We start from the raw sequence: 14,785 nt of genomic DNA on the forward strand, positions 1-14,785 counted from the left end.
AGCAGGATGCAAAAGTTATAATAACACATAATCAGTTAACTAAATCTTGCCAACTGGGGCTATATTACATACAGTACCCTTGGAGTGCACGTGCATGAGTGGATGTTATTTGTCCCCCTGGGTCACTGCAGTATTACAGGAAGGGCAGCCGACTCTTGTGCGGCCAATTATGTAATTTAGATCATGCCAGTGCACATACAGCACCAGCACTATCTTAAGAGGGCATTTACTCATTTGCATGGGGGTGTCGCCCCATACAATTGAGGTAAACACCTTGCCTTTGTGTCCGTGTCATGGTATAGAGGCAGGCACAGAGACAAATAAGCCATCAGGAGGCCCACTGACTGTGCCCTTTAAAAAGTTGGTGCAGTCCGTGTTTCCGCTGAGGGTAGTGCTCTGGAAGGGGACAATGGATCAAAGGATTCTACAAAGCATTTTCCTTAGGGAGCGTGCAGAAACTCACTGCAGATTCCATCAGAGGAATCTCTATTACCACTTTGCAGCGCATGCGCCTGCCACCTTCATAGTAAAAGCACGGCTGGATGAAGCAGGAACTCCATATTTCAGCAATACGCTGCTCAGAGTGCTGCGTATTGATGGTAATAGGGCCCACTGTCCCGGTTCGTATTATTATTATCAATTTGAAAAGTGTAGCGTTCAGTTAACAGGCATCTTGGTGCTACCAACACCACCAGTCGACTCAGGGAGTGAACCATTCTTAGTATTTTACAGTCTGGAGAATCATAAGCTATCCAGCAGGAGCGGCTGGTGCAGGTATCAGCTTTGGGGTGGGGTGGGATGGGGGGGGAGTGGGGGGAGAGATGACAACGAGGGAAAATAACATTAAAAACAAAGAGAGCCTTTTTGCGCGGCGAGCGCAAGGTAAGTGGTTTTCTTTTGTTTTCCCTCGTCGTCTATTTACCCCCTCCCCACCGCAAAGCTCTTACCTGCGCCAGCTGTTCCTGCTATCCAGTTCTAAGGTGCGCCCGAATTTGTAATTAGGCCCAATCATCTTCATAAAATCGTATTTGAGCTCCTTAGCTGCTTTGCCCTCGAAGCCTCTCCAACTCTTGATTATCCTTTCTCATCTAGTCAGATTATATGCGCAAGCAGATAAAGGATAACACCCCTCACCACCACAAACAGTACCTAGAGAGTAAGGCAGGTCTTCAATGTCCAGATAAGATGTGAAAGATGGAGGCAGACATGCAGGTCGATTGAAAAATGAGGCACAAAAGCAGCACTTTTCAGCGAAAGTTTACCATGATAATCCAGACCCCTATGGAATATTATCGGTTAAAGGTTCAATCTTAAAACTCCTGTTGCTTTGTCCAGAACTGCATACTTGGGGTTTCCCCTACGTCCTGAGTTCTTGGCCTTTACAGATCTCGATCTCTCACATTGTGGAGAGCAGGGTTGCAATGAAAAGTCGGGGGCCCTCAACAGCAGGTGAACTTTTCCCTGCTAAGCTCCAGGGCTCTCTAAAGGGGCGGGCAACGTTTGGAAATGCAAAAGTGGCACCCTTACCTATTATGCTAACATATTGATATATATCATTCTAAATGGATGTGACCTTTTTAATGAAGGGGTACCATTTTTAGGTCTCATGCCCTAGAGTTTGCACTACGTAGCAGTGCTCGCGCAGCGAGAGTCCATTTGTCCAGGGTTTAGAAATGGACCCTGGAATTGTACACGCTCGTGTGTGTGTTTTTACTTTTGTGGCCGGCTATTGGCCTTTGCCTGCGTGTTTGCTTTAAAGATAGCACACAATAGGCCAAAGGGGGGCGCATTGCACCACCCATGGCCTATTGGTGTCTATTACGCACATTCCTGCCATATGGTTTCAAGTATCGTGCCCAGACACGGGCGCGATAAATGAAACCATATGGCTCGTGTGGCGCACGCGCACCACTCGCAGCTTTCTATGATTCCAAAAGCGATCGCACTACTTGTTCTCTTTGCCTCTCCCTCTCTTTCTCGTTATTGCTCTCTGACTCTCTGTTTGTTTCTTTTTCTATTGTTCTTTCACTCTCTCTCTTTCTCTATCGGCCTCTTTTGCTGTCTCTCAAAAACAACCTATTATCTTATCTTCTCTCGCGCTCTTTCTCTGTGTCTCGAGTCCTAGCCTCTCTCACGTTCTCTCATCTGTATTTGTATCAATCCCATTCTAACCCCCTGGCCGTTATCCGTACACCACAAGTGTTCTTACCCAGTTTGCCCCGGGACTCCTCCAGCTTCTGAATTTGGTTCTCCAGGAAAAGCATGGCCACTCTGAAGGCCAGCACCCCAAGCAGCTGCAACTTAGGCGGCATCATGATCCCTAGGAGCCCCATGAGGGCGAGATCTCAACACAGCATCGCGTAGGCAAGGGGAGATATCGTCGGTGGGAGAGCGGATATACCGGCGGCAGAAGAGGGCCCAGGAATAACAGATGTTAAGTGGTACACAGGAGCCTCAGCCAAGCGCACCGGCAGCTACTGTGCATCCATGACATTAAGACAGGCAGTACCAGCAACAACTTAGCGCCATCACTTTTCTGTTCAGCTCCCACTCCACTAGTTGCTAAGCAACGTGGCTGGTAAGCTCCTTCTTTTGAGGTAGTGATTGGGGTTACTGCTGTATTCACATACCGACTCTTGATTAGACCAGAAAGTAGTCTGTCCCGCATCCCGGCTTGTGAGTGGGTAAGAACAGCCCGACCCATCTATATCAGAAATGTGTCAACCTATGACCTGCAGAGAAGACTCCACAGCTCGACGCATAATAAAGCCTGTATTTTTCATATTTCCAACGTTTCTTCTTCCTAAAACGTTTAGAGACGCAGTACTTGAATCTCTACTCTGCCTGACAGTCTAGGCCACATTTCCGGTATTGATGGGAAACTGATTGTGGGTCAGGCAGGTTATACCAATATTTACTGGACCGCAGGCTTCCCCGCTTATGGGGTAATGACATGCTTTGACCACCCGCCCATGATGTGACTGCCCTGGAGAGTTTATTTGTCAACAGAAGAGTTCATTTTTCATTTTGTTTGCAATTGCCCTTAATTATCACTTTCTCATTATCAACATCTTTTTATTAGGGCTGTTCTCGCGACAGCTTTAACACACATGCTTACAAGGAGGGGTTCTAAATTAGCCCTCATCATTTATTGGTCTCTTCAGCTGTCATTTACATTTTGTCTTCCACCTATCACAGCATACAGCCTAAGACAATGGGTGAGCCCACTTCAGTCACTGCTCAGTTGCAATGTGGGGGATGGCATTTTGCCTAATCGAACAAGAACAGCCGGCTACAAAAAAGTGTACTTAATGTGAGGACAGGGGAGTCGATACTTCACATTGCTAATGGTTTTTCTCTTTCCACTCTTGAGCCTTTATTTTTTGTGTGTACAAACTATGCTTTTGTGTTAGGGCAAATCAAAGCCATTAGTACATTTTCTTTGCTTCGGTATGAATCATAGCTCCCTACCATATGCATTAAAACAAAATAAATTGTTTCCAGACCTGTTCCAAATGCACCTGCTTGCCAGGAAGCAGTCATGCTGTTCTGTTAAATTATAAATGATGGTTTATCTATTTTTGAAGTAATGTTTATATTGCAAGTGTATGGCAACCACATTTATTCAGCAGCTTGTTTTCTTTTTTTTGTTTTTGAGGCCTATGATCTGCAATAAACAAATGTAACCCTTGTACTGACAAGCTTGCTAAGGCAAGATGTGTTGGATTTGCCACTTCTTGTTTTTAATGTATTTAATTGCAATAGAGGGTACCACCTTTTATCATATCTTCTTGCCTCGCCTATCGGGTCTCCATTGGATCACAATTTCTAAACCATCCATTTTTATGAGGTCTGTCTCACCAGTCCCTTCACAGGCAAGGGTCTAGACATCTACAGCAGCGTGTGGGTACTTGCCTGCCTTGCGGAGCCTTACCCTCAGCTATGGCTATCTTTTGTGAATTCCCAGGATAAAGAAGGCCAGCATGAATGGTTGTTCCATTAGCTTTCATGCTACAAATATGGACAGAGTTAGTTGAAAACAGCAATTTAACGAACATTCTCTTAAGGAGTTGTCCAATGTTGCAGTTCCGAGAGTGATCTATCTGAGTGGGCCTTAGCATGCTCTGGACCTGGCTCCAAAGGGCAGAGGTCACACTCCAGCGAACCAGAGAAAGATGTGCTGCCAACCATAAGATTCTCATTGGCTGCCATCTGTACAACTGTTGCAAAGGAGTACATGGTCTTTGTACCAGATAGACCTGTACGTAAAGCTTGAGATCCTAAACAACATCTGGATCTGGACAAGGCGCCAGCCCTGAGGGTATGACCCTTGAATTTGTAGCCAAGGTTTAATTCAGCGTTGCTTAGCATAAGTCCAGAAGGGCCGGATACAAGCCACACTATTAGGATAGCACTAGCTGTGTAAGGGTTTCCATTTAGAATCATTGTAGTAAATGAATCCAGGTGGATAACCTTAAATTGTGGGCTGCAACCAGCCCTCCTGGACGTATGTTCGGTTGTGTACTTCTTTTAGCTTTTGATTCACCTGTTAGTTACAGCGTTGCATTGACAGAGCCTACTTTCATCTGTTCTAATAGTTTCATCAACTGCTTTGCGAGAAAATGGCTTGTGTAGCTAAATTCTTTACCCTTTATTGCACCCCTGAGTGTTGCGTCTGTTTATCTAACACTTAGTGAACCTTGGCTTGTCTTGCCACCCGTACTCAGTCAACATTCATATTCATCTGCATGTCATTAGTCACCACAATTGTGGTTATAAGTATAATGTCTGGTTGATGGGGACGGTACCGAAATATCATCATTGCTGCTTCTGTATTCCATTACACAGATCCGTAGACACCTTACCACCCCATCCTATTGAGTCATACTGTGGTCTTTGCCAACTAGACTAAGCAACCTGGTGGTACCAAAGATGGAGTTCTGGAGATACCATGCCTTGGCCAAAAGCACTGATAACCAAATGCCATAGCTTCTTAGAACCTGGCAACTTATTCCAGTTGAGCCACAATCTGCACGCATGGGGCACCTTGTCAGCTCAGTGTCTGACTATGTCAATGCATGGGTTCCCATACTGTCAGCCACCAGTGGCCAGACTCATTGGCTGTCTCTTCTATTTAAATATCTCCCCTTTGAAGGAATAATCAACGTTTAGACTCTGTGCCTGATTCAGAAAGAAATTTGTGAAACGCCACTTACATTGGGTGTAGATACCAATTTACAGGATTCTCAGACGTTTCCAGGAGTTCTCTAGCGAAGCTGCAATAGTCGCTGTGGCTTTTTCATAATAAAGCAGCTCTTCTGCAGTACTCTTTTACTTACTCTTTCATGCCTTTGTGCATTGGTTTCAAGACATCTACAATAGAAACAAGCATTTGCAATGCAATAGGTCTCGCATTATTAAAGTTTGAGCTATTGGTGTTGCATTACTATTAGCAATGCCAATAGCTCGAACTTAACCACATCGCTGCTGTGGTTATTTTTGCCCTGTGCTGGAAATTGCCATTTTGCTGGTGTCATGACGAGCTCAGCTCGTCATCAGCACAGCTCAACTGTGCCTCATGACGAGCTGAGCTCGTCATGAGCATGAAAGGGGTTAATAATGCGAGACCTATTGCATTGCAAATGCTGGTTTTAATTGAAGACATCCTTTTCTGTAAACTCTAGCGGTCTAAAATGTTTGAATTGTATTTGCTGATTTCATCAGTGAACTGATGTGGTGACAGGCAACCAGTGCTTAATTGGCACCAGTGTTTGCAAGTGTGGCCCACTCTTTTATAGCCAACCTTGGCCCACAGGTCATAGCATGTATTAGTGCGCTTTACCTATGTGTAAGAAATGTTTGCGGCCCGCACAAGTAATGGGTACACAATGACTCTCTCACTAGGAACCAAGAACCCCTTTGTAGCACTTGACTCTCTCACGGTAGCGAAGCAGAGCTGCCAGGGTCTACTCTGGGGAGGTGGTGTGGGCTACTAATTGCCATTCACTGGCAGGCAGTATTAAAACTAACAAATTATTGCCCAGACTGTGCATTTTGTTTAGGAAATGAGATGTACATTTATTATGCACAATCTACCTAATACTATGCAGTAATTTACAAATACATATAAGCCTAGTGCAAATAGCTTTGCTAACATATTTGATCCCTAAAGGGTCATGACCCCAATATTCACAGTGCCCCCAATCCATAGGATTATTACAATAATTAAAGCTTTGCAACATTTTAGGAAATATTAAAATAAGGGGTGTGAGTATAAGGGACCAATGGTCAGGTGATCCTGGAAGGGGATCACCAGAAGGTGCAGTACAAAGATGGTTCGCCACGGTGCTGCTTGGCTCGTCAGGCGGGCAGGTGGCGAGAAGGCTGCCTACCCTTGGATCGTCCGTAAGCTAACCCACCAGATTACATAATGTTGTAGTAATAAACCTGCAGCAGTTTTTCCCAAGTCAAAACTTGTGTGGTGTGTAATTATTTGCGGGATGCATGATTGTGGGGAGGGGGGACCTGTTGCCATGATGATACTATGCGGCTGCCCTCAGGAGGGTGGCCCTTTAGCATCCTCGGGCTTCCTCCTCTCCCCCGCCCCCCAACGGAGGGCGTGGGCATCCACGTTGCCATGTCCGGTGCGCCAAGCTGGGTGAGTGGTACTTAGGTGCCCCTCACCAAGTTTCCGGCCTCTTTGCTGCACCGCTCATGCCGTGGACACCTCGGGAGCTAGACACACTGTCTCCCACCCTACCGCTCACCCGGCGTGTTGACAGTGGGACAAATGGTAAGAATTTTGTAATTTTCTAATTTGTGTTGCAGGCGGAGTTACAGGGCGCTCTGGAAGCAAAAGGGTACAGAACTATACCTCTGCGGGGCACATAGGGATGCCAGAACCGAACCCCAGGAGCCTCATGGGAGGTTCCCGGAATCTGTGTCGGTGCCCCGTTAGTCCTTCGGGTGGTTGTGGACCTGAGAAACCGGGGGCTTGCCTAGCTAGGCTCTGCCCTGAAAGGGGCGTGAGCATAAAGGACCAATGGTCAGGTGATCCTGGAAGGGGATCACCAGAAGGTGCAGTACAAAGATGGTTCGCCACGGCGCTGCTTGGCTCGTCAGGCGGGCAGGTGGTGGGAAGGCTGCCTGACCTTGGATTGTCCGTAAGATAACCCACCAGATTACATAATGTTGTATGTAATAAACCTGTAGCAGTTTTTCCCAAGTCAAAACTTGTGTGGTGTGTAAATATTTGCGGGATGCATGATTGTGGGGAGGGGGGAGCTGTTGCCATGATGATACTATGAACCACACTGACAGGCTATAGAACAAAAGTTCTAGCCTCAGGAGTGCTTACCTTTCTGGTAAAAAGCCGGGGGGTTGGGTTTGCTAGCCATAATTTTATGGACCCTGCAAACTTAAGGTCTCTGGTAAATTTCCTTGGGTGAGGGGTGCACACGCGCCCCTGAAAAGTTGGTAGTGCCCCTGTCCTCCTGGCGTCACCCAATCGAAGTAACACTTTGGGTAAAGCTAGGCCACGTAGGGCAGTATGGTGCACTCCCACGAGGGAAAATGACTAACTAATTAGCGACTACGGCTGCAGCTTTTTCTATCCTTGATGCACGGGGCTCTTGCTTAGTCTCTTCTTACTATTTTTCGGAGGGGGTGACTGCTCCCATCCGGACATTTCACATCGCCTCGTTTGTTGGGAGCAGCTCAGGTAGCCCACACCTGCTGCCCCAGCCCATCATGGACTGCCAGCGCAGGAGCTGGTAGCCTGCTTCTCCCCTACCCGCTCCATGCGGGCAAGGTTTTCTGTGTGTGGTGGCTGGCGGCTCTCTGGGCACGGTGAGTGGGGGAGCCCACAACATTTAGGAGGAGCAGGGCAGCCCTCCCCCTGCCTCATCTGTCATCTAGGGCCTGTAATTGAGCCCTTTTACCTTTTGTTGGGAGGGCATAACTGCACTCCCCCAATACTCCTATTAAGGGGAGGCTTGAAGACGGGGTCCCAGGCCCCTCTTCTCTTTGTTCTAGGTATGTGACAGTGCTCCCTCTGTCCTCATAGCACTGGGGGCGTGAATATGGGGTCCTGGGGCCCTTTACGTCTTCCTTGCGGAGCGAGATGGCATTCCCCTGGTCCTCTTCACGAAGGGTTACTAGGTTCCCATGTGCAAAAACCAGCCTGGGGTGGGATCCCTGGGCTTCAGGAGCATTTGGGAGGGGGGCAAACACAAACGCCCCATGCCGGGTATTTTTAAATATGAGGTGTCTCCTACATTTCTTATAACAATCAACACTCATTTTGATTCTCGACTGTCCGCATTCACTATGAACTAAATGTAGGCTGATCTCAGAAACCCTTTAAGCATTAACCGTATGCTGAGGATGATACATATGAGGTAGAAGACTGGGTGATGGCAAATTGGGTTTTTCTTTTGTTTGACTACATTAATTTGAGCTATTCCCTGTTTCCCATTTTATCTCTTACTTTGATTTAATGACTCATTTTTGGAGACTAGGGCTTATTTTTAATCACCAGACTTTGAATCAAAACAGTAGAGTCAGAAGCTGCAAAGAAGGAAAGATGGATACAGCGAAAACTAGAGGCAACAGTGATAACCAGCAATGGGAAGGAGTATTTTGGTGGATGGAAGAGCCATGAGATAAATTAAGTACTAGACAGCATTGGTATTCTGCAGCCACAGGTCTCTTAGAAAAATGTGTGCCTTATCACTTATTCTTTTACAAATTATGCACTGGAGCAGCATTTGGAGTTGGGGCACCAAGGATAACCGATGTTTTGGACAAGATGCTCTTGAACAGTGGTTGAAATGTAAAGAAAGCATCTGAACTACTCGCTGTCCCAGAAGGCCTGTTTGTCAAAGAGAAGTACCTGTAATGCTCTTTCATATTTAAGAAGTGCAGGTATGCAGTGTGTATGTACCACTCACGAAAAGCTCTTCTCTTACAACAGGGGTCTCCAAATAGGTCCTGGAGGGCCGGATCCATGCCAGATTTTTTGGATATCCCCATTGAGATACATGTAGTTATTTTAAAAATCTGGCATAGATACGGCCCTCCAGGACCGGTTTGGAGACCCCTGCCTTACAATAAAACATGCTGACAATTGGGAGTACATTGATTCCAAGATTTAGCTGTACTTCATTTCCTTATAGATCATGTATTATTCTTCCTTTCTTCCTTGAATGCTTAGCCTTACTTTCCCTCTTTTCTTTTATCCTATTCTGCCTCTTTGGTCCACTCTTTCCTTTTGCCCTTCCACTTCTCACCCTTCTTCTTTTGTGTTTCTTTCTTAAACTTATCTTACCTTTTTCTCTCCCTTCTTTCACTTTCCACTCTATCTCCCTCAGTTTGCCCCATCTTTCGCCCTTCTTCAGTCTTTACTGCTTCTACTTTTCCCCCAGCTTCCTCACATTGATTCCTTGCTCTCCACTTCTCCCTTTCCTCTCAATCCTACATTCTCCCCATCAAACTGTTCTCTCCCTTCCTCCTGTTTACTCATTGTCCCTGTGTCTCCAACCGGTTTGTCCCTTTCGGACTATCCATGTCTATGCCTTTGTTGCATTTCTTTCCCCCTTTTCCATGTTACTCATCCTTTCTTCTGCCCACATTTTTTCTCTTCAGCCCTCACCTCTATTTTCTGATATATTATCTGCCATCATTTTTTCTCTGCAGCCCTCTTTTCTATTTTCTGATATATTATCTGACATAGATAATCGTGACCCTCCTTTATCCTATCCCCTTCTTACTGCCACTTTTTGCATACACCCTCCCTTCTTCTCCTTTCCTCTCGCAACCTATTTTTCTCTCCTATATAATTCCATATACCCTGTAATCTGCTGCATATTACCCCATATCTCCCCCATCCTTTCTCTTGATTCCCCCTTATTTCACGATGCTCTTCACTTATATCTCTTCCACATCCAATCTCCTCCCACCATCCAATTAGCCCATTTTCACCCTACCTCTTCCTTCCTTTACCCTTCTCCTATTTATCAAAGTCTCTTATTTTTCAGTGTTTCTTTCCTTCTTTCTTGCAGTTAAGGGCACTGGCAAATAATAACTGTGGCACTGCCTCAGAACACTGTTCTTGAGTTAGAAAAGTTGAAGCTGGAGGCCTGTGGGATTGGAGAGTAATCAGAAAGCTGGAAATGAATGCAATTTATGGTCCCTGAAAACGGTAGCAATAACACTGGAACAATCCAAGGGTAAAGCCGGAGATGACAATCTGTCTGTGAGCAAAGAATGTGTACGTATATAGTATTTCTGTAGCGCAGACCTAGCCAGTAGTCAGCAGAGCATAGTCCTTGATCAAAAACGAGCATGGAGACAACAGGTAAGATGAGAGGCTGCTGGGTGGTGGACAGTCAATGCATTATGATGTAGTGTTCCTTTAAAGGGGTGGGGCTTCAAGTCTTTCCTAAATTGGAGACGTGCTGTGGCAGTCCTGATATATATGGGGATTTTGATCTAGATCCTAAGTGTATAGATGGAGAAAGCCAACTGTCTTTTTTTGCTAAGTTATTTTACACTACTTAATCTATATTTTCATGATGTCCTTGCTCTCGGTATGCTGAGAACTGCCAGAAAAGTTGAGTCTGCAAGGTAAGCAGGGCTGTTGGTCATAGTGGCTTTGTATATGATGCAGCTAGTTTTGAAGATGGTGTGGACCAGCAAGGAGAGCCAATGAAGATTTATCTGGATGGGTGTGATGTGCTCCCATATCCTTACCCTCTGGATGAGACACGCTGTGGAGTGAAGAATGGCTCTAAAGTGTAGAGTCCAAGAGGCTGTGGAGTAGGGCATTACCACCATTCAGATCAAGAGTATGAGGGCTTGAAAAGCAGCCTGATGTCGCTTTCTGGAAAAAACATTAGAAGAGAAAACTGCTATCAGGTTTTCTTTTTTTCCGCAATGTGTTTCTTGAGGGTGAGGCTCATGTCCCGGGTGAATTCAAGTGACTTTGCCTTTGGTGAAAGGTGGGGTTTGAAGCAGTCATGGTTCATGTCACTGAGTCTGGATTATATTGCATTTTGTTTGCTGTTTGCTGTTCCTGGCAGATGACAGAAATTCTGTCCTGGCTGGTTTGAGCTTCAGGTAGGTGCTGGACATGGAACCCCGGGGGAATCCACAAGTTATAGGGATCTATTATGATCTGGAGTTGCCCAAGTGAACAAACTGGTGTAGGTCGAAACGGTAGGCTGGGAGCCAATGAAGGGCATTGCCGATGAATCCCCTTCTAGACGTAGGTGCTAGTGAGCAGTCAGATAGTCGACTATGTTAAAGGCAAATGAGAGGTCCAACAATTTGAAAAGGCAGGGATCGTCTTTATCTTTGGTAAACCTGGCATCACCTATGATATGTGAAGTAGCAGTCGCCATGCTGCAATGTAATCTGAAGCCAGACTGGTAGCCGTGCAGGAGATGGTTTGCACTGATGTGACATTGAAGTTGAACAGAGACTGCTTTCTCAATGGTCTTGCTGATGAATGGTTGGTGAGTGACGGGCAGGTTTCTTTAGGAGCAGTAGGACCTGGCTTGTATTGAGAGCTTGTGGGAAGATGCCTTAACTGTTTGGAGCATTGCCAATTGTTTGGGGGAGTAAGAGAGTGCCCCTAGAGAGAGCATTGAAGGAGAACAATGGTAAGGAAACATCTTCATTGGAAGTTGCTTTGAGAAAGCCGAGTATGTGAGTGGGATTCGAAAGAGAAAAGACTTGACAGGCTGACCATTGTGGAATTCTATGGGAAGGGTTGGATACAATAGATGAAGCAGCTTGGTATCATCAATGCACTGTAGTATCCTCTGTATTGTTTCACCGAAGAAGAGGTTGATTGCATTGTGCTTTCCAGTGGAGTGAGAAATCTGTGCATCTTGCAGGAGGTTGATGCAGTGCTTGATTGTGTTGAACAGCATTTTGATACTGTTACCTTATTGATTGTGTACATCAAAATGGGCTGTCTGCTTGTTGCACAGAGGGGCTTCAAAATCAAGAATCTTCCGGAGTTTTTCTTTTCTTTTATATTCTTGCTTATCTGTGGCTGGTTTGTCAGTAAGGTTAGAGTACCAGAGTGTTGAAGTCTCAAGTATTTGGTTGCTAATTGAGAAGTGTTTGAAGGATCTGAAGGATTGGTCTTCTCCTTTGTGTTGACCTTGATTTGTTAAGGCATTGAGAAGGAAGATAAGGATGGCAGAGTGGTAGGTCCAGTTCAGGGGTATGGGTGGTTTGCTGGTGATTTTGCGAAGACATGGTTGAGGATGTGGACTTTGGAGTATGTTGGTTGTGTGACAATCTGTACCATGTTGAGTGTATCAATGATTCTAAAGAGGTTGTCTTATTTTTTTGTCTTTTTTAGCTTGTTTTGTTTGGGAGGTTGATGTGGAGATTGGTGTGGGTATGTTGCATAGACGTGGTGGTGAGGAGATCCAAGAATTCATCAGTGAAGACCTTGTTCCGGGGAGGCCTTTAGAGGAGATGGAAGGTGGCGGTCTGCGGTGTGAGGAGTGAGAAATGGCATGCCAACAACACCATGGATTCTGTGGGATCTGGTGCACAAATGATTGCAGAGCAATCCTTACTGAGTGAGTTTAAATGTTTATTCTGTAGTTTGAGTATGTGTGGGATGTGTACGATGTTGGGCCATTCTGCTGTGCAAGTGATATGAGAGTTTCTGGGTCATCTACATCTGGAGGTGATTGTGGGGATTAGTAGTTCAGAGTGATGAGTGATGCACATGATTTTATCTTAGGTTGTAAGTCTCACAGCAAAAGGGGTTCTTGCCCAAGATCCTAAGAGGCCCCAGGATGTGATGTTTTTGTCGGTGTCTGTCCCTTGTTCGGGTTCCCAGCTGATGGGATTCTCTGAAGAGTTGATGGAAGTAGGGAAAGAACAGGAAATGATGTTTCTTCTGGCACAGAGGGTTGATAAGAAATTCAGTTATGTCACTTTCTGTGCAGATGGATGGTGGGAAATTAAGTCCTCCTGCTTGGATTCTTTTTTAAATGGATAGTAAATATAAATAAGTACATGTTTAACTTGGGTTCAATAAGATATCTCACTCAGTTTAGCCTACTGCCCCCATGGTGATATCGAAGACCGCATTGTCATTGCTTGTGATCGTACGCATATTACATTGTGATGTAACTTTCTGTAATACAAAATATCTGATTAAAAATCACTTGATGTAATTTCCAGTGATGTCGTCATTATCTCGGTTAGAATTTGTAGAAACCTTAAAAAAAACATCGCTTTTTTCATCGTAGAATATTGGCAATATGACTGCCACATTGTGGAAACACAGTCCACACACCATAGTTGTTAACTCTTGTCTGTATTTAACTAGTCATATCCATGATCCCTTCAATATTTTGCAGTTGCCTTTTTCAGCTAAAAGAGATCAGGAGGATGAATCTGGATGAAGACAGAGTTTACATCAGTTAAATTTAGCCTGTTATTTATTCTGGTCTGCTCTGGGCCTAACGGATATAGCACCTCTATGGATGAGTGAGAGCGTTATTGAATCAATGTGATGCGTCCATGTTGAGTCTTTCAGACAGGGACATCTTGGCAACAGTACTTAATTTGAGCCGGTGGTTTTCGGTTGCTCAGCACCGGCACTTAATAGGTTTCTTGCGCTTCGCACCCGCACTTAATTGTCAACACCACACTTAGGGCAGTCTGCCATGTGGTGGCACTGTTCTTCTAATTTTGAGATGCCAAAACAGTTGCTTATGAATACAAAATGCATTAAAAATTACTAATTCCTGCCTCCCCAGCAATTCCTTCAGCTTTGGGGACCTGGAATAATCGGAGCTGTCGCACTTGCAGGTGAGAAAGATGGTTAGGAGTTATTTTGGCAGTAATGACAGGGGTGATAGGTGGTACAAGCTGCAGTAGCCTCCTGGACAGGTCCCTGGCACTTATTAATTTACAAATTAAGCACTGCTTGGCAACAGTCCATTGACGCCTTCAAAGTCCCACCATCACAATGACCATCCTGGAAAACATGCTTTCTCCAGAAGATTAGATTGAATTTCGTATGGGGAAAGTGCTGATTGTATAGAAACATATAGGGGCGGTGAGTGAAACTCATGTCGCTGACATCTGTGGTGGCAATTTGAACACCCGGAAGTCACCTTTGTAAACTTTCGAGTACCTTTTACTAGGGCATAATATTGCCTTAAGTTACAGGCCTTGGGAAAGGCAACTGCAAATTGAAGCGCTATATAAAACCTTTGTTAATTTTAGTATTAGAGTTCATAAAAGACCACCACACCCCTTATTACTTAAGATTATTGTGAGAATGGATAATGTAATCCTCCTTGGGTCAGGTGGTTTCTTTGTGCGGTAGAATAGTGTGCTTGCCTTTTAGAAAGCACAGCTCATCAAAGTTTAAAACATATTTGGTGACATTGCGTCTAATATGTAAAGGACAGATTGATATTTAAGGAGGGCGTAATAAAAAAAAAAAACATCTTTCAACCTGCCACAACATTACCATATCTAAAAAAGAACTACGTTTGTTCTGGTCTTTCAAGTACTTTTTTTCCCATCCCAATGAATTCTGTTTCATAAGAGCCCAGTCCACCGAATACCAATGACGCTCTGGACATAACTGAATATGCTTCATTATTTTAATCGGCGAATCAAGATACACATTATTTCAAACCGTAGAGGCTATGCATATGTTTAATAGATGATATTATATCATGCAGCGGCAGCCCTCCAATGCCCTGCTTCCGTAATTTCAGGAAAAGTGACCAGG

The sequence above is a fragment of the Lissotriton vulgaris genome, chromosome 2_1, assembly GCF_964263255.1.
Source record: "Lissotriton vulgaris chromosome 2_1, aLisVul1.2, whole genome shotgun sequence".
In the NCBI taxonomy this organism is placed as follows: Eukaryota; Metazoa; Chordata; class Amphibia; order Caudata; family Salamandridae; genus Lissotriton; species Lissotriton vulgaris.